The sequence below is a fragment of the Bombina bombina genome, chromosome 6, assembly GCF_027579735.1.
Source record: "Bombina bombina isolate aBomBom1 chromosome 6, aBomBom1.pri, whole genome shotgun sequence".
Taxonomy (NCBI): Eukaryota; Metazoa; Chordata; class Amphibia; order Anura; family Bombinatoridae; genus Bombina; species Bombina bombina.
Genome location: NC_069504.1, coordinates 128,120,120 through 128,141,513, shown reverse-complemented (window position 1 = coordinate 128,141,513; position 21,394 = coordinate 128,120,120).

Genomic DNA, 21,394 nt, shown 5'->3' with positions numbered 1-21,394 from the left:
GAAATACAGGATAGAATTAAGGCCCTTAAGCTGGCTAATTCTTTTATTACGGATGCTTCCTTTCAGATCACCAAATTGGCGGCTAAGAGTTCGGGATTCTCCATCTTAGCACGAAGAGCCTTATGGTTAAAATCTTGGTCTGCAGATGTATCCTCTAAATCCAAGCTTTTGGCTATTCCTTTCAAGGGAAATACCCTATTCAGGCCTGACTTGAAAGAAATCATTTCTGACATTACGGAACGTAAGGGTCACCTCCTCCCTCAAGATAAATCATCTAAGCAAAGGGGACGGCAGAGTAATTTTCGTTCCTTTCGAAATTTCAAGGGAGTCCCTTCTTCCTCTTTCACTAAACAGGAAGGGAATTATTCTCAAACCAAGCCCACCTGGAGACCCAACCAGGCTTGGAACAAGGGTAAGCAACCCAAGGAGCCTGCTGCTGCTACCAAGACAGCATGAAGGGCCGGCCCCTGATCCGGGACCGGATCTAGTAGGGGGCAGACTTTCTCTCTTTATCCAGGCTTGGATAAGAGACGTTCAGGATCCCTGGACACTATAAATCATGTCTCAAGGGTATCAATTGGAGTTCAAAAATTCCTTTCCCAGAGGAAGGTTTCTTCTTTCACGATTGTCTGTAGACCAGATAAAGAGAGGCGTTGCATTGTGTAAAAGACCTCTCCTCCATGGGACTAATTTGTCCCGTTCCAATACAGGGGCAGGGGTTTTACTCAAATCTTTTTGTAGTTCCCAAAAAAGAGGGAACGTTCCGACCCATTTTAGATCTCAAGAGTCTAAATAAGTTTCTCAGAGTCCCATCCTTCAAGATGGAGACTTTTCAGACAATTCTTCTATTGATCCAGGAGGGTCAATATATGACTACCGTGGACTTAAAAGATGCATATCTTCATATTCCTATCCACAGAGATTATCACAAGTTACTGAGGTTTACCTTTCTGGACAAACATTTTCAGTTCGTGGCCCTTCCTTTCGGTCTGGCCACGGCACCCAGAATGGGGTCTCTGCTGGCGGTTCTCAGACCGCGGGGCATTGCAGTAGCGCCTTATCTGGACAACATTCTGATTCAGGTGTCATCTTATCAGCTGACAAAGTCTCATACAGATATTGTCCTGTCCTTTCTAAGGACTCACGGGTGGAAGGTGAATTTAGAAAAGAGTTCACTAATTCCACAGACAAGGGTTCCTTTCCTGGGTACTCTAATCGACTCTCTATCCATGAAGATTTTTTTGACGGAAGTCAGAAAGTTAAAGATTCTGAATACATGCCGATCCCTTCAGTCCAATCCTCGGCCGTCAGTGGCTCAGTGCATGGAGGTAATTGGATTGATGGTGGCAGCAATGGACATCATGCCGTTTGCTCGTTTTCATCTCAGACCTCAACAACTGAGCATGCTCAGACAATGGAATGGAGATTATGCAAATTTGTCTCAAATAGATCTGGATCAGGAGACAAGGGACTCTCTTCTTTGGTGGTTGTCATCGGATCATCTGTCCCAAGGGACGTGCTTCTGCAGACCCTCATGGGTGATAGTTACAATGGACGCCAGCCTGATAGGATGGGGTGCAGTCTGGAACTCCCTGAAGGCTCAAGGTATGTGGACTCAATCTGAGTCTCTACTTCCCATCAATATTCTGGAGTTGAGAGCAATATTCAATGCGCTTCAGACTTGGCCTCAGTTGGCTTTGGCCAAATTCATCAGATTCCAGTCGGACAACATCACGACTGTGGCTTACATCAATCATCAGGGAGGAACAAGTAGTTCCTTAGCGATGACAGAAGTATCCAAGATAATTCAGTGGGCAGAAGCTCACTCTTGTTATCTGTCGGCAATCTACATCCCAAGAGTGGAAAACTGGGAGGCGGATTTTTTGAGCAGACAGTCGTTTCATCCAGGGGAATGGGAACTCCATCCGGAGGTCTTTGCCAACCTGATTCTCAGATGGGGCAGGCTGGAGCTGGATCTTATGGCGTCTCGCCAGAATGCCAAGCTTCCGAGATACGGATCCAGGTCAAGGGATCCTCAGGCCGAACTGATAGATGCCTTAGCCGTGCCTTGGTCATTCAACCTAGCTTATGTGTTCCCACAGTTTGCTCTCCTTTCCCAGGTGATTGCTCGAGTCAAACAGGAGAGGGCCTCGGTGATCCTCATCGCTCCTGCGTGGCCTCGCAGGACGTGGTATGCCGATCTGGTGGACATGTCATCCCTGCCACCGTGGCGGCTTCCATTGAGGCAGGACCTTCTCATTCAGGGACCCTTCCATCATCCAAATCTAATTTCTCTGCAGCTGACTGCCTGGAGATTGAACGCTTGATTTTATCTAAGCGAGGGTTCTCTGATTCGGTCATTGATACCTTGATTCAGGCACGTAAGCCTGTTGCTAGAAAGATTTACCATAAGATATGGCATAAATATCTTTATTGGTGTGAATCCAAGGGCTACTCATGGAGTAAGATTAGGATTCCTAGGATTTTATCCTTTCTCCAAGAAGGATTGGAGAAAGGTTTGTCTGCAAGTTCCTTAAAGGGACAGATTTCTGCGCTATCTATTTTGCTACACAAACTTCTGGCAGATGTTCCGGATGTTCAATCTTTTTGTCAGGCTCTGACTAGAATCAGGCCTGTGTTTAGACCAATTGCTCCTCCTTGGAGTTTGAATTTAGTTCTTAATGTTCTTCAAGGGGTTCCGTTTGAACCTATGCATTCCATAGATATTAAAGGTACATGAAACCCAAATTTTTTCTTTCACTATTTAGAAAGAGCATACAATTATAAACAACTTTCTAATTTACTTCTATTATCTATTTTGCTTCATTCCCTTGATATTCTTTGCCGAAAAGCATATCTAGATATGCTTAGTAGCTGCTGATTGGTAGCTGCACATAGATGCCTCCTGTGATTGGTTCACTGTGTGCATTGCTATTTCTTCATTAAAGTATATCTAAAGAATGAAGCAAATTAGGTAATAATAGTACATTGGAATGTTGTTTAAAATTGTATTCTCTACCTTAATCATGAAAGAAAATGTTTGGGTATAGTGTCCCTTTAAGTTATTATCTTGGAAAGTTTTGTTTTTGGTTGCTATTTCTTCTGCTCGCAGAGTTTCTGAGCTTTCGGCATTACAATGTGATTTACCTTACCTTATTTTTCATTCCGATAAGGTAGTGTTACGTACAAAACCTGGGTTTCTTCCTAAGGTTGTTTCCAACAAAAATATTAATCAGGAAATTATTGTTCCTTCATTGTGTCCTAATCCTTCTTCTAAGAAGGAGTGTCTGTTACATAATTTGGACGTAGTCCGTGCTCTGAAGTTTTACTTGCAGGCGACTAAGGAATTTCGTCAATCATCCTCATTATTTGTTGTCTTTTCTAGGAAACGTAGGGGTCAGAAAGCTACGGCTACCTCTCTTTATTTTTGGCTGAAGAGTATCATCTGCTTGGCATATGAGGCTGCTGGACAGCAGCCTCCTGAACGAATTACGGCTCATTCCACTAGGGCTGTGGCTTCCCCATGGGCTTTTAAAAATTATGCTTCTGTTGAACAGATTTCCAAGGCTGCAACTTGGTCGTCTCTTCACACTTTTTCCAAATTTTCCAAATTTTTTACCTCGTCAGAGGCTGTTTTTGGGAGAAAGGTTCTTCAAGCAGTGGTGCCTTCCGTTTAGGTTCCTGTCTTGTCCCTCCCTTTCATCCGTGTCCTATAGCTTTGGTATTGTATCCCATAAGTAAGGATGAAATCTGTGGACTTGTCATGTCTTGTAAAAGAAAAGGAAATTTATGCTTACCTGATAAATGTATTTCTTTTACGCTATGACGAGTCCATGGCCCACCCTGTTCTTTTCTAAGACAGGTCATTATTTTTTTTAAACTTCAGTCACCTCTGCACCTTGGCTTTTCCTTTCTCTTCCTAACTTCGGTCGAATGACTGGAGTGGGAGGGAAGGGAGGAGCTATATATACAGCTCTGCTGTGGTGCTCTTTGCCTCCTCCTGCTGACCAGGAGGCAATATCCCATAACTAAGGATGAAATCCGTGGACTCGTCATATCGTAAAAGAAATACATTTATCAGGTAAGCATAAATTTCCTTTTTATATTTCATAATTGTAGCCTGAACAGCACTGACGTTTTTGTATGTCATTGATTACATGTTGTTTACCTGAGCTCTTCTCAATAAAAAGAATTAGAAGAAAAAAAAACAGGGGGCTCAAACAGAGGGCTGCATGCATCCGGAAAAAATCTACTGCCACACAGCAATCCGTTACCGTTACTAGCAGCGGTTCACACGCCCGACCGGAATGTAAATCGCTGTTCAGGTGTGTGTCCGCGATCGCTCTGAACGGCACCGGACTGGAAAGTAGAATGCCACAATGCGGTCATGTGGAGACTGATATACGTTCACATGGAGGCCGCGATCCGCTCTGTAGAGGAGAGAAGACCGAGGGAGCAGCTGTCAAAAGGATATAACCTCAGGAGGGGTCTAAAGCATACTTACACCAATGAGAATAATACAATTAATAAAAAATAATATATCTAAAGATTTTTCAAAAAAATAAAGTTTGAGGCATATATTACAGATCTACTTGTCTAGTTTAGGGATTAAACTAAGTACATAGACTATAAGCTAAAATTAAAATAGAACCTTATTATCTAAAGACTAACTTCTAGATTTTGGAAAAATATGAGAGAAATGATACATGACCTGCTGTCTTTAAGCAGCAAAGGAAAGAGGAAGTGTTCATAATTATGCATTTCAGTTTATTTGGTTGTTGTATCTTGATTGGTGCAGTCTTGTTACTATGTTATTTATTTATTTTTTTCTGTTCAATGTTTTTTGCTGCTGTTTGAAATCAGTAAAGATTTGATGCAAAATATGAAGCCTCCTGTCTTGCTGTAAAATCTGGATTTGCACAGATGTTAGAGTGGGGATCTTTTACAAGAATCAATCTGGATACGAAAATATCAGAAGGGAACAAGCGGCTGCTTACTTCTACATTTGGATCTGACATATTTCCATACACAAAAAAATTAATCAACATTTTATCTGTTAAACGTACCCTAACAAAAACTCGAGTTTTCTCTTGTCTTGAACTTCCTCAGTTATCTATTTTCCTAAGAAATAATAAAATAAAATAAATAGAACTTAACAAGGACAAAAAGTGCAAAAATGACAAAACTCAAAAACAAAAGGAAGAAGGGAAGGGGGTCCTGCCTTTTATCCATCAAATGACTTTTTATCCTAGTACCCGGATGGGGGGGAAATATTTCTTAAAATTAAAACTGCAAAGGTATCAGTCTTATGGAATTGTCTCGTAAGATTGAATTGGATGTTTAGAAGACACAACAGGATGATTTCCAACCATTTATCAAAAAAGCATGAATCTGTTTGGTGGAAGATATAGGGGTATTAAATTGCTCAAAAATAATTTGAGAGTAGATTGCTTCTTGTTTAAAGAGAACTATTGATGGCTCAACTTTTTTTTCAAGTTCTGTAAAATTAGAATATGGCCAATCATTATGGCAGTATTAATTAATTTAGTTTTTATTACAATAGGCCATGAGAAAAGGAAACAAATATGGAATGGGTCTAGAGAAATTCTAACATCAAATGTCATATTAAGCTAATACATCGCCTTAAGCCAAAATTGTTTTATTTTTGGGCAGAAACACATACAATGGAGTAAATCTGCTGAGGCTCCATTGCATTTAGGACAATTACCTATTCCACTATCCGCCCATTTAGCTAGTTTTTTAGGCGTGATATAAGCATCATTAAAGGGACAGTCTACCATAGAATTGTTATTGTTTTAAAAGATAGATAATCCCTTTATTATCCATTCCCCAGTTTTGCACAACCAACACAGTTATATTAATATACTTTTTACCTCTGTGATTACGTTGTATCTAGGAACCTTTTCCCAGCCCTCTGATCACATGACTGTGACTGTTTATTATCTATTGTCTTGCATTTAGCATTGTGTTGTGCTAAATTTTAAATAACCCCCTGTGCCTGAACACAGTGTTATCTATATGGCCCACGTGTACTTTCAGTCTTTGTGTTGAAAAGGAATTTTAAAAGCATTGGATTAGAGGCAGCCTTCAAGGATTTAGAAATTAGCATATGAGTTTAGTTTCAACTAAGAATACCAAGAGAAAAAAGCAAATTTGATGATAAAAGTAAATTGGAAAGTTGTTTAAAATTACAAGTCCTATCTGAATAATGAAAGTTTAATTTTGACTAGACTGTCCCTTTAACTAAATATGTGACTCTTTCCAAGAACAGGAAATGGGGGCCTCTTTAACCCATTTAATACTTGCTTTAATATTCTCTATTGTTATGTCCTTAAAGTAAAATCTCCATTTTGATAACATTGCATCTAGTGCTAGTTGTCCTTGTTTGGCAAGTAATATTTTATACAGTAACGAGAGAGAATGTATACCAAGCCTCCTATGTGCATTAATATAATCTCCTAATTTCCCAAATTGACTTATTTCTTGTATTGTATCTACATATCCAGTAATGTAATGCCTAAATTGTAAATAAGCGTAAAAATTATTATTGGGAATATTAAATTCTTGCGCTAGAGATTCAAAGGTTCTTATCTTATTAGTTCTCTCTAAAAGTTGGGCTACATATATCAGCCCTTTTTGTTCCAAGGACCTAAATACCCCAGAATCTATCCCAGGTAAAAAAAGATTACCTTGAATGAGCAAGAGGGAGGAAAAATTGAAGTTTATATCAAGTGCTATGCAAAGTTTTTGCCATGCAATGATAGTGTTACGAAATGCATATAAGTTTTGTACTTTTATTGAGAGTTTGGATGCAGGACAATGAATACTAGCTAGGTTCTCTTCAATTTGAAGATTTGTAAAATAATTTCTTCTGGTCAACTACCAAACGTGCTAATAATGTAATATTATACCACTTTATATTTGGGAGGGAGAAACCGCCATACTCTGATGTTTGAGTTAGTTTACTTATAGATAGACCATGTCTTTTCCCTTTCCATATACATTTAGTGCAGTCCTTGTTTAAGTGTTTTATATCTTTATTTAAAATAAAAAGTGGTAAGTTCCGCATAATATAAGCTAATTGGGGGAAAATAATAGTTTTTATTATCATTATTTTAGCTGTCAGTGATATAGGACATGTGGACCACTTTTGCAATTTCCTGAAAGCGTTTATAAAAAAAGGCACATAGTTAAGTTGGTACCACCTATTTGGTTCTTTGTGCAAATGAATCCCCAGATATTTAATAGTCTCTACCTCCTTAAAAGGATGGGATTTAAAACTATATTTATTGTGTTGGATCCAAAGAACTTCGGATTAGTTTAAGTTAAGTTTGTAGCCTGAAAATTTACTAAAAAGAAAAAAAATATTTAGTGCAATAGGAATATTTTGTCTAGTATTTTTAAGGAAAAGGAGATTGCCCGCATACAAAGACAGGACTATATTCTGATTCCCCAAATCTATCTATCTATCTAATTCCTTTTAATTCCTCTCTAAGAAAAATAGCTAAGGGTTCTATCGCCAAATTTAATACAAGAGGAGAGAGTGGGCATCCTTGTCTTGTTCCTTTATGTAAGGAAAACATAATTTACTATTTAGATGTTGTTGGAAAATTGTATATAGATTTAACAAAGGTAATAAAATTCCCGGATAATCCAAATTTATTGAGAAAGGTGTATAGGTGGTCCCATATTACCAAGTCAAAGGCTTTCTTAGCGTCTACTGTTAATAGGGTAAAGTCTTGTTCTATGGAAGATTTATGTTTATGGAGCCTATTCCAAAGATCTTCTAGGAGGGTTGTCACCCTGCAGATATTTTTAGTTCAAGATCTACCCTCCATGAAGCCCGTTTGATCCTCATGTTTGATTTGATTTAGTCCTTCTTTAAGTCTATTTGCAATGATGGAAGCAAGTAATTTATAATCAGCATTTAGTAGTGAGATAGGTCTATACAATCCCGGGTCCAGAGAGTTCTTATCCTTTTTCAGAATAAGAGTAATAATGGAAGAAGACAAATATTTAGATATGGTTTGTTTTTTGATAAAATAATCATTAAAAAGTCTAGTTAATGTGTCTACAATATCAATTTTCAGGATTTTGTAAAATTTTGAAGGAAGTTGGTCAGGTCCTGGGGCTTTATTTAGCTTGACATCATCAATTGCATCCATAACTTCCTCGTTGGCGATAGGGGCATTTAAACTGTCCAAAAAACTGTTGGATATCTTACTTAGGAGGATTAATTTTATTCCAAAATGTATTTTTGTTTCCTACATTAATATCTTTTACCACATAAATATTTTGATAGTAATCTGAAAAGACCTTCTTAATATTTGCTAGATCTGTGAATCTATCCTGCCCGTCTATTATAGCTTCTATTGTGTTATTTCTCTTCCTAACTTTATCAAGCCTAGATAAACATTGGGCTGATTTACCGAAATGTTTTTTGAATTTTGTATTTATTTTAAGTTCTTTTCTATAAGATTTTTGTTTTTTTATAAGATCTCTCTCTCCTGTTTAAGAGCTTGATTTCTATCCCAGATTATTTTGCTAGGGTTGTTAATATATGTTCTGTACATATTGCTAACCTGGTTTGCCTGCTGAATTTCAAGGGCTCTGAACTTTTTTTGTTTGATCATATAGGACTTAATCTCCCTTCTAAGGTATGCTTTAGCCGCTTCCCAGAATATTTCAGTTTTATCTGTGTAGTCTTTATTAAAGAATTGATAGTCTCTCCATTTATGCAGAAGCCAATAAGTGAACTCCCTATATAAAAATTTAAGGAAAAAGAAATTATGGCAAGTTTCTTTAGCGCTCGACTTACGTGGAATATCCAAAGAAATAATAGCGTGATCGGAGATAATATCTAAAATTTGTTTTAATTTCAAAAGTAAGCATTGAACTTGATATTAATAAAAAGTCAATCCTAGATAAGGACCTATGCGTTTTAGATTCACAAGTATAAGCTTTGATGTCTGGAAACTGGATACGCCATAGGTCATGCACTTTTAAATCCCTGCATATTTGTGTAAATGTGTTAGATTTTTGGATTGAAGAAGGGGTATTTTTAGACGATAGCTTATCCAAAATTATTGATAGAATTAAATTAAAATCACCCGCTATAATTAAATTCTGTCCTATGTATTGGGTCAGGCGAGTAATAAGTTTATACCAAAATTCTACATCTGTTTTATTTGGACCATACATATTACAAAAATATATTTAAGCCCGTCTAACTCGATTTCCAAAATTAACCATCTATCTTCAGATAAGGACCTATGCGTTTTAGATTCGCAAGTATAAGCTTTGATGTTTGGAAACTGGATACGCCATAGGTCATGCACTTTTAAATCCCTGCATATTTGTGTAAATGTTTTAGATTTTTGGGTTGAAGAAGGGGGTATTTCTCCAACATAGGTGTGTCCGGTCCACGGCGTCATCCTTACTTGTGGGATATTCTCTTCCCCAACAGGAAATGGCAAAGAGCCCAGCAAAGCTGGTCACATGATCCCTCCTAGGCTCCGCCTTCCCCAGTCATTCTCTTTGCCGTTGTACAGGCAACATCTCCACGGAGATGGCTTAGAGTTTTTTAGTGTTTAACTGTAGTTTTTATTATTCAATCAAGAGTTTGTTATTTTAAAATAGTGCTGGTATGTACTATTTACTCTGAAACAGAAAAGAGATGAAGATTTCTGTTTGTAAGAGGAAAATGATTTTAGCAACCGTTACTAAAATCGATGGCTGTTCCACACAGGACTGTTGAGAGGAATTAACTTCAGTTGGGGGAACAGTGAGCAGACTTTTGCTGCTTGAGGTATGACACATTCTAACAAGACGATGTAATGCTGGAAGCTGTCATTTTCCCTATGGGATCCGGTAAGCCATTTTTATTACAGAAAGAAAAAAAGGGCTTCACAAGGGCTTTCTAAGACTGTAGACATTTTCTGGGCTAAATCGATTTATATTTTATACTCCATAGCCTTGAGGAATTATTTTAATCTTGGGAATTATGTAAAATAACCGGCAGGCACTGTATTGGACACCTTATTCTCTAGGGGCTTTCCCTAATCATAGGCAGAGTCTCATTTTCGCGCCTGTATTGCGCACTTGTTTTTGAGAAGCATGACATGCAGATGCATGTGTGAGGAGCTCTGATACATAGAAAAGACTTTCTGAAGGCGTCATTTGGTATCGTATTCCCCTTTGGGCTTGGTTGGGTCTCAGCAAAGCAGATACCAGGGACTGTAAAGGGGTTAAATATAAAAACGGCTCCGGTTCCGTTATTTTAAGGGTTAAAGCTTCCAAATTTGGTGTGCAATACTTTTAAGGCTTTATGACACTGTGGTGAAATTTTGGTGAATTTTGAACAATTCCTTCATACTTTTTCGCAATTGCAGTAATAAAGTGTGTTCAGTTTAAAATTTAAAGTGACAGTAACGGTTTATTTTAAAACGTTTTTTGTACTTTGTTATCAAGTTTTTGCCTGTTTAACATGTCTGAACTACCAGATAGTCTGTGTTCTGAATGTGGGGAAGCCAAGGTTCCTTCTCATTTAAATAGATGTGATTTATGTGACACAAAATTTAGAGAAAATGATGCCCAAGATGATTCCTCAAGTGAGGGGAGTAAGCATGGTACTGCATCATCCCCTCCTTCGTCTACACCAGTCTTGCCCACACAGGAGGCCCCTAGTACATCTAGCGCGCCAATACTCCTTACTATGCAACAATTAACGGCTGTAATGGATAATTCTATCAAAAACATTTTAGCCAAAATGCCCACTTATCAGCGAAAGCGCGACTGCTCTGTTTTAGAAAATACTGAAGAGCATGAGGACGCTGATGATATTGGTTCTGAAGGGCCCCTACACCAGTCTGAGGGGGCCAGGGAGGTTTTGTCTGAGGGAGAAATTTCAGATTCAGGGAAAATTTCTCAACAAGCTGAACCTGATGTGATTACATTTAAATTTAAATTGGAACATCTCCGCGCTCTGCTTAAGGAGGTGTTATCCACTCTGGATGATTGTGAAAATTTGGTCATTCCAGAGAAACTATGTAAAATGGACAAGTTCCTAGAGGTCCCGGGGCCCCCCGAAGCTTTTCCTATACCCAAGCGGGTGGCGGACATTGTAAATAAAGAATGGGAAAGGCCCGGTATACCTTTCGTCCCTCCCCCCATATTTAAAAAATTGTTTCCTATGGTCGACCCCAGAAAGGACTTATGGCAGACAGTCCCCAAGGTCGAGGGGGCGGTTTCTACTCTAAACAAACGCACCACTATACCCATAGAAGATAGTTGTGCTTTCAAAGATCCTATGGATAAAAAATTAGAAGGTTTGCTTAAAAAGATGTTTGTTCAGCAAGGTTACCTTCTACAACCAATTTTATGCATTGTTCCTGTCACTACAGCCGCGTGTTTCTGGTTCGATGAGCTAGAAAAGGCGATCAATAATAATTCTTCTTCTTATGAGGAGATTATGGACAGAATTCGTGCTCTCAAATTGGCTAATTCTTTCACCCTAGACGCCACTTTGCAATTGGCTAGGTTAGCGGCGAAAAATTCTGGTTTTGCTATTGTGGCGCGCAGAGCGCTTTGGTTAAAATCTTGGTCAGCGGATGCGTCTTCCAAGAACAAATTGCTTAACATTCCTTTCAAGGGGAAAACGCTGTTTGGCCCTGACTTGAAAGAGATTATCTCTGATATCACTAGGGGCAAGGGCCACGCCCTTCCTCAGGATAGGTCTTTCAAGGCCAAAAATAAACCTAATTTTCGTCCCTTTCGCAGAAACGGACCAGCCCCAAGTGCTACGTCCTCTAAGAAAGAGGGTAATACTTCTCAAGCCAAGCCAGCCTGGAGACCAATGCAAGGCTGGAACAAAGGAAAGCAGGCCAAGAAACCTGCCACTGCTACCAAGACAGCATGAGATGTTGGCCCCCGATCCGGGACCGGATCTGGTGGGGGGCAGACTCTCTCTCTTCGCTCAGGCTTGGGCAAGAGATGTTCTGGATCCTTGGGCGCTAGAAATAGTCTCCCAAGGTTATCTTCTGGAATTCAAGGGGCTTCCCCCAAGGGGGAGGTTCCACAGGTCTCAATTGTCTTCAGACCACATAAAAAAACAGGCATTCTTACATTGTGTAGAAGACCTGTTAAAAATGGGAGTGATTCATCCTGTTCCATTAGGAGAACAAGGGATGGGGTTCTACTCCAATCTGTTCGTAGTTCCCAAAAAAGAGGGAACATTCAGACCAATCTTAGATCTCAAGATCCTAAACAAGTTTCTCAAGGTTCCATCGTTCAAAATGGAAACCATTCGAACTATTCTTCCTTCCATCCAGGAAGGTCAATTCATGACCACGGTGGATTTAAAGGATGCGTATCTACATATTCCTATCCACAAGGAACATCATCGGTTCCTAAGGTTCGCATTCCTGGACAAGCATTACCAGTTTGTGGCACTTCCGTTCGGATTAGCCACTGCTCCAAGGATTTTCACAAAGGTACTAGGGTCCCTTCTAGCGGTGCTAAGACCAAGGGGCATTGCAGTAGTACCTTACTTGGACGACATTCTGATTCAAGCGTCGTCCCTTCCTCAAGCAAAGGCTCACACGGACATTGTCCTGGCCTTTCTCAGATCTCACGGGTGGAAAGTGAACGCAGAAAAAAGTTCTCTGTCTCCGTCAACAAGGGTTCCCTTCTTGGGAACAATAATAGACTTCTTAGAAATGAGGATTTTTCTGACAGAGGCCAGAAAATCAAAACTTCTGAACTCTTGTCAAATACTTCATTCTGTTCCTCTTCCTTCCATAGCGCAAGGGGATGAGCTTCCGCAGACCAGAGTGGGTCATTGTCACGACCGACGCCAGTCTGGTGGGCTGGGGCGCGGTCTGGGGACCCCTGAAAGCTCAGGGTCTTTGGTCTCGGGAAGAATCTCTTCTACCGATAAATATTCTGGAACTGAGAGCGATACTCAATGCTCTCAAGGCTTGGCCTCAGCTAGCAAAGGCCAAGTTCATACGGTTTCAATCAGACAACATGACGACTGTTGCGTACATCAACCATCAGGGGGGAACAAGGAGTTCCCTGGCGATGGAAGAAGTGACCAAAATCATTCAATGGGCGGAGACTCACTCCTGCCACTTGTCTGCAATCCACATCCCAGGAGTGGAAAATTGGGAAGCGGATTTTCTGAGTCGTCAGACATTTCATCCGGGGGAGTGGGAACTCCATCCGGAAATCTTTGCCCAAATCACTCAATTGTGGGGCATTCCAGACATGGATCTGATGGCCTCTCGTCAGAACTTCAAGGTTCCTTGCTACGGGTCCAGATCCAGGGATCCCAAGGCAACTCTAGTAGATGCACTAGTAGCACCTTGGACCTTCAAACTAGCTTATGTATTCCCGCCGTTTCCTCTCATCCCCAGGCTGGTAGCCAGGATCAATCAGAAGAGAGCATCGGTGATCTTGATAGCTCCTGCGTGGCCACGCAGGACTTGGTATGCAGACCTGGTGAATATGTCATCGGCTCCACCATGGAAGCTACCTTTGAGACGAGACCTTCTTGTTCAAGGTCCGTTCGAACATCCGAACCTGGTCTCACTCCAACTGACTGCTTGGAGATTGAACGCTTGATCTTATCAAAGCGAGGGTTCTCAGATTCTGTCATTGATACTCTTGTTCAGGCCAGAAAGCCTGTAACTAGAAAAATTTACCACAAAATATGGAAAAAATATATCTGTTGGTGTGAATCTAAAGGATTCCCTTGGGACAAGGTAAAAATTCCTAAGATTCTATCCTTCCTTCAAGAAGGTTTGGAGAAAGGATTATCTGCTAGTTCCTTGAAGGGACAGATTTCTGCCTTGTCTGTGTTACTTCACAAAAAGCTGGCAGCTGTGCCAGATGTTCAAGCCTTTGTTCAGGCTCTGGTTAGAATCAAGCCTGTTTACAAACCTTTGACTCCTCCTTGGAGTCTCAATTTAGTTCTTTCAGTTCTTCAGGGGGTTCCGTTTGAACCCTTACATTCCGTTGATATTAAGTTATTATCTTGGAAAGTTTTGTTTTTGGTTGCAATTTCTTCTGCTAGAAGAGTTTCAGAATTATCTGCTCTGCAGTGTTCTCCTCCTTATCTGGTGTTCCATGCAGATAAGGTGGTTTTACGTACTAAACCTGGTTTTCTTCCGAAAGTTGTTTCTAACAAAAACATTAACCAGGAGATAGTCGTGCCTTCTTTGTGTCCGAATCCAGTTTCAAAGAAGGAACGTCTGTTGCACAATTTGGATGTTGTTCGTGCTCTAAAATTTTATTTAGATGCTACAAAGGATTTTAGACAAACATCTTCCTTGTTTGTTGTTTATTCTGGTAAAAGGAGAGGTCAAAAAGCAACTTCTACCTCTCTCTCTTTTTGGATTAAAAGCATCATCAGATTGGCTTATGAGACTGCCGGACGGCAGCCTCCTGACAGAATCACAGCTCATTCCACTAGGGCTGTGGCTTCCACATGGGCCTTCAAGAACGAGGCTTCTGTTGATCAGATATGTAAGGCAGCGACTTGGTCTTCACTGCACACTTTTACTAAATTTTACAAGTTTGATACTTTTGCTTCTTCTGAGGCTATTTTTGGGAGAAAGGTTTTGCAAGCCGTGGTGCCTTCCATCTAGGTGACCTGATTTGCTCCCTCCCTTCATCCGTGTCCTAAAGCTTTGGTATTGGTTCCCACAAGTAAGGATGACGCCGTGGACCGGACACACCTATGTTGGAGAAAACAGAATTTATGTTTACCTGATAAATTACTTTCTCCAACGGTGTGTCCGGTCCACGGCCCGCCCTGGTTTTTTAATCAGGTCTGATAATTTATTTTCTTTAACTACAGTCACCACGGTATCATATGGTTTCTCCTATGCAAATATTCCTCCTTTACGTCGGTCGAATGACTGGGGAAGGCGGAGCCTAGGAGGGATCATGTGACCAGCTTTGCTGGGCTCTTTGCCATTTCCTGTTGGGGAAGAGAATATCCCACAAGTAAGGATGACGCCGTGGACCGGACACACCGTTGGAGAAAGTAATTTATCAGGTAAACATAAATTCTGTTTTTTAGATGATAGCTTATCCAAACCTATTGACGGGATTAAATTAAAATCACCCGCTATAATTAAATTCTGTCCTATGTATTGGGACAGGCGAGTAATAAGTTTATTCCAAAACTCTACATCTGTTTGATTTGGACCATACATATTACAAAAAATATATTTAAGCCTGTCTAACTCGATTTCCAAAATTAACCATCTATCTTCAGCATCCACTCCGGTTTCAAAATTTTATAAGTAAGATTTTTATTAATTAAAAAAGCCAAACCTTTTTTCCTTTTAGAACATGCAGAGGATAAAAACTTCTCCTACCCATTTAATTTTAAGTTTGTTAGCCTCTTCCAATTTCAAATGGGTCTCTTGAATAATGGCTATATCTGGCTTATGATTAGATGTCAGATCAAGAAAAACTTCTACCGCTTGGCAGGGAAACATCAGCGTCAATTAACAAGCAGGAGATACAACAAAAAGAAGCCAAATTTAAGAAAAATAAAAGACATTCAATAAATGAACCTTGGGAATAATATCTATTAAAAATCTGAGATAAGAAACTTTCTGTGAGAAACCGAAGGACTGTTTAAGTCAGGGGGATTCATTTTTAAGACTTTGCACAAAAATCGAATTACAATAATATAAGGATTGCATCACAGAATAACAAACATCTCACATGAGCATGGTTGAAAAACTAACCAACGAAAAACTATCACCTAGATTACGAGTTTTGCGTTAGAGGCTATACTGTGCTAACGAGCAGTTTTCCCTCACCACTCACTTACCTACAGCGCTGGTATTGCGAGTTTTCAGAAACTCGTTGTTAAAAGACAAGAAGTGGGCGTTGAGCAACATTTTGCTCATTACAGCACTCCAATACCAGCGCTGCTTAAGTCAGCGGTGAGCTGGTGTAACGTGCTCGTGCACGATTTCCCCATAGGAATCAACGGGGAGAGCCAGCTAAAAAAAAGTCTAACACCTGCCAAAAAGCAGTGTAAAACTCCTTAACGCAGCTCCATTGATTCCTATGGGGAAACTAAATTTATGTCTACACCTAACACCCTAACATGAACCCCGAGTCTAAACACCCCTAATCTTACACTTATTAACCCCTAATCTGCCGCCCCCAACATCACCTGCATTATATTTATTAACCCCTAATCTGCCGCTCCGGACACCGCCACCACCTACATCATACTTATTAACCCCTAATCTGCTGCCCCCAACATCGCCGACACCTACATTATATTTATTAATTGTAGCATCCAGGGAGCGCTCAGACATTCACTGTGTGTGGCCGTTTACTGTGTTTGCGTGCTTCACGTAGGCGGCACACCCCCTCTTTGACGTCACAATGACGTGCCTCAAGGTAAACAGCTGTGCCGGTGCTAAGTGTAAAGCGATCCACCACCGCTTAGAAAAACAATAGAATTGCAACGTCCTATGCACCCGGCAGCTGTATTAAGGCAAATGTAGAAAAAAAGAGACAAGACTCAAGCTTACTTCGTTAGTGCTCGTATATTTCAATGAAGTATATGGCAAAATACAGGTAACAGACTGGCAACAGCTTGTAGGTCAAACGCGTTTCATATGGACTATATTACCTTCATCAGTGACCATACCTGATTTCCCATAATGCCTGTTTATTTAAGGAGTTTAGAAAACACACCCTTCATTTTCTACCAATTAAATCTATTTGGCATCATTATGGGCGTGTGTGGGGGGGACATGTGCTAAAAAAGTGAACACAAAGTTAGATTAACTCTCTCTCATCCAAAAACAAAAATTATTATATATACACTTAACTCCTGATATTTAATCATACAATCTTTTGCTCAAAATAAATATTATACTTCTATGCTGAGTTTATGCTGAGTATAAAAATGCCCAACACAAACAAATGTTTAATTAAATCAATTTTTAATGGGTGTCAACAAACAATTTGACATCCCATTCAGAATTTAAACCTGCTGGCATCCTGGTATCCAGCTGAAATATCCAGAATATTTCTCTTTTGCTGAGAGTCACAGCTCTATTTTCACGTCTAGGATGTCTGGAAATCAGCTGGATACCCTGGAATGTCAGAGTTGTGTTCCTTTTTAAAGTGCAGGGAGATGGGCGTAGTTGATTCAGGGTCCTCAATTGAGCGTAGATGTTCTAGGAACCTATCTTTTAAGGCCCTTGTCGTTTGACCTACATATTGCCTATAGCACCCCCTGCAGGTCAAAAGGTATATGACATAGCATGAATTACACGTTATGTGTTCCTGTATTGTAAATTCTTTATTATTAAAAGAAGATACAAAATTTGTTCCAAATGTGGCAAAGGAGCACGATTTACTGCCACATTTGAAAAAACCTGGTTTAATGGACAGCCAATTGGTACATTTGATCCCTGGCAACATTGAAGGTGACAAAATGTTGCCAAGAGTCTTAGCTTTGCGTGAAACAAAATGAATCCCTTCTTTCAGTACAGGTTGTAGGGCTTCATCTGTCTCCAGAATTGGAAGTGCTTTGCGAATAATGTTACAAATTGTACCATATTCCTCACTGTAGCTAGTTATAAATTTCGGCTGTGAAAGCCTTTTTGTGTCTTTTGGTCTCCTTATATAAAACAAGGTAGACCTATCAATCTTGTCAACCTCTTCTTTAGTTGTCATTAATGTTTCTCTGCAATAGCCTCTCTCAACTAATCTATTAGTTAAATCTTCTGAGTGTTTATTGTAAACCTGAATTTTGGTGCAATTCCTTCTGACTCTAATGTACTGACTGTAATTATATTTATTAACCCCTAATCTGCCGCCACCTACCTACACTTATTAACCCCTAGTCTTCCGCCCCGTCGCCACCACTATAATAAACATATTAACCCCTAAACCGCCGCACTCCCGCCTCGCAAACATTAGTTAAATATTATTAACCCCTAATCTGCCATCCCTAACATTGCCGCCACCTACCTACATTTCTTAACCCCTATTCTGCCGCCGCCACTATATTAAAGTTATTAACCCCTAAACCTAAGTTTAACCCTAAACCTAACACTCCCTAACTTAAATATAATTTAAATAAATCTAAATAAATATTCCTATCATTAACTAAATTATTCCTATTTAAAACTAAATACTTACTTGTAAAATAAACCCTAAGCTAGCTACAATATAACTAATAGTTACATTGTAGCCAGTTTAGGATTTATTTTTATTTTACAGGCAAGTTTATATTTATTTTAACTAGGTATAAAAGTTATTAATAGTTATTAACTATTTAATAACTACCTAGCTAAAATAAATACAAAAGAACCTGTAAAATAAAACCTAACCTAAGTTACACTAACACTACACTACAATTAAATAAATTAACTAAATTAAATACAATTACCTAAATTAAATTAGCTAAAGTACAAAATTAAATTAGCTAAAGTACAAAAAAAAAAACACTAAATTACAGAAAATAATAAACAAATTAGACATTTTAACTAATTACACCTAATCTAATAGCCCTATTAAAATAAAAAAAGCCCCCCCCCAAAAAAACCTAGCCTAAACTAAACTACCAATAGCCCTTAAAAGGGCCTTTTGCGGGGCATTGCCCCAAAGTAATCAGCTCTTTTACCTGTAAAAAAAAAAAAAAAACCCCAACAGTAAACCCACCACCCGCACAACAAACCCCCCAAATAAAATACTAGCTAAAAAAACCTAAGCTCCCCATTGCCCTGAAAAGGGCATTTGGATGGGCATTGCCCTTAAAAGGGCAGTTAGCTCTTTTGCCGCCCAAACCCTAATCTAAAAACTAAAACCCACCCAATACACCCTTAAAAAAAACCTAACACTAGCCCCCTGAAGATCAACTTACCGGGAGACGTCTTCATCCAAGCCGGGCGAAGTGGTCCTCCAGACGGGCAGAAGTCTTCATCCAAGCGATGTTGGGACTGCAGATTAGGGGTTAATAAGTGTAGGTAGGTGGCGGTGACATTGGGGGCGGCAGATTAGGGGGTTAATAAATATAATGTAGGTGTCGGCGATGTTGGGGGCAGCAGATTAGGGGTTCATAAATATAATGTAGGTGGCGGCGGTGTCCGGAGTGGCAGATTAGGGGTTAAAATTTTTATTTTAGTATTTGCAATGCGGGAGGGCCTCGGTTTAGGGGTTAATAGGTAGTTTATGAGTGTACTTTTTAGCACTTTAGTTATGAGTTTTATGCTACGGCGTTGTAGTGTAAAACTCATAACTACTGACTTTTAAATGCGTGTACCGCTCACTTTTTGGCCTCCCAGGACAGACTCGTAATATCAGCGCTATGGAAGATCCATAGAAAAAAGACTTTACGAAGTTTACGTAAGTTGTTTTGCGGTAAGGCCAAAGAAGTGTGCGGTGACGCTAAACCTTCAAGACTCATAATACCAGCGGCAGTATTACCCTAATGCACAACTCGTAATCTAGCCGTATATTTTTATATAGACTTCTATATGTGATTTGGTTATGCTTAGAACCTCGCTTATATAAGGTTTTATGGTTGTCCATTTTTTATGCTTATTTTAGGGAAGTGATATCACCCAACTAACAATAGTGCACTTAATATATAGTATACTATATTTTGGAGATTTTTTATATTTATCAGTGGGGGATACACTAGAGTTGCAACTCTAATTTAGTTTAATTGTTAACTTGTTTTTATCAGAATAAATGTATCTTTAAACTTATAAAAATTTTATGTTGTTACATCTTTGGTAATTTTTTTTTTTAACAAAGTATCTAACTATTAACATAGAAGGCAATGGCCTCTATTTAACAAAGTCTGGCGGACCTGATCCGACAGTGCGGATCAGGTCCGCCAGACCTCGCTGAATGCAGAGACCAATACGCTCTCCGTATTCAGCATTGCACCAGCAGCTCACAAGAGCTGCTGGTGCAACGCCGCCCCCTGCAGACTCGCGGCCAATCGGCCACCAGCAGGGAGGTGTCAATCAACCCGATCGTACTCGATCGGGTTGATTTCTGCTGCTTTATAACTGCTTTTTCTGGCGAGTCTGAAGACTCACCAGAAACACGGGCCGTCAAGCTCTATTCGGGGCTTGATAGATAGGCTCCAATAAGTGTAGATTAATATCAACAAATAAAGTGTGATAAACCCATTATTATCCTATCGCTTTGAGCGCCCTCTAGTCTAGGTTTTAAAAAGTATTCATTTGCATATAATATCTTGGAAGGAGGTATTTATTTTAGAGTGGCTATATAGGATAAAAGTTTACGCTTTTACGTTTAATAATTACCCATTATGTTTACCTAGTTGTCATACTATAAGTTTCCTTTTACTCGGGGATGTAATACCCTCTACATTCCAAGAAACACTTTTAATATATTCCCTGATCTGTGCACCTTATCTTCAGTGTGAGCATATGCATAAGAGACAGGAAGAAAAATAAATAAAATAAATGTATAAAAAATAAAATAGTCAACAATGTCATCAGGCCCATCTACCTTATCTGAGATATGAACTCGCTTTAGACTTATTTTAGGGTAGTGGGATATTTTGTTTTTTAAAATATTATTTTGTGTCTCTCTCGTTAGTCAGGGTAAAATTAACCTCATTATCCTCTATCAGTCTGGACCTATAACCTGCTTTTATAAGTTTTTTTCCGAAGGGGGCCATCTCCTTCCTCTCTTGCGCTGTGTCACTGGAATAGTCTTGAGAAAGTAGGATTTTAGCATCCCCTACTAGCACACTGTCCATTTTGCTATACAACCTTAAAATAGTCATTTTGTCTTGGAAATTAAGAAAACAAATCATTATAATCCGATTCCTCCCTGAGATGTTTGTTTTTGGGGGACCTATTCTATGAGCCCTTTCAATACCAAACGGGGTATTTTGCTGCTAAACACCCAGAATTTGCGGGAGCATTGAAGAAGCAAAATGTAATAGGTCAGCAAAATCGCTTGTTTCAGGGAGGCCAATAATTTTCAGATTATTTTGTCTAGATCAGTCTTCTAGGTCAGATAGTCTAGTCTGTAGCACTCTAATAATATTGGTCTGTTCAGTAGAAGTCTGTGTATGGTTATTGAGGGTATCCTATACTTCGGATACTCGGTTTTCTATTTCAGTTAATCTACTAGAGAATTGCCTTATATCTGTAGTGAGATTAGAATTGCGGTAGAAATATTCCTGAGAGCTGATTAATCAATGGCTGTATTTCTATCCTGGATAATGTATGTTCGCTAGAACTTTCAGAATTGGCATCTGATCTGCGATTTTTTTTTGTCCTTTTGTTTGGCAGGCATGGTGTGTAAATTAAACTTTGTAGAAGTGATAAAC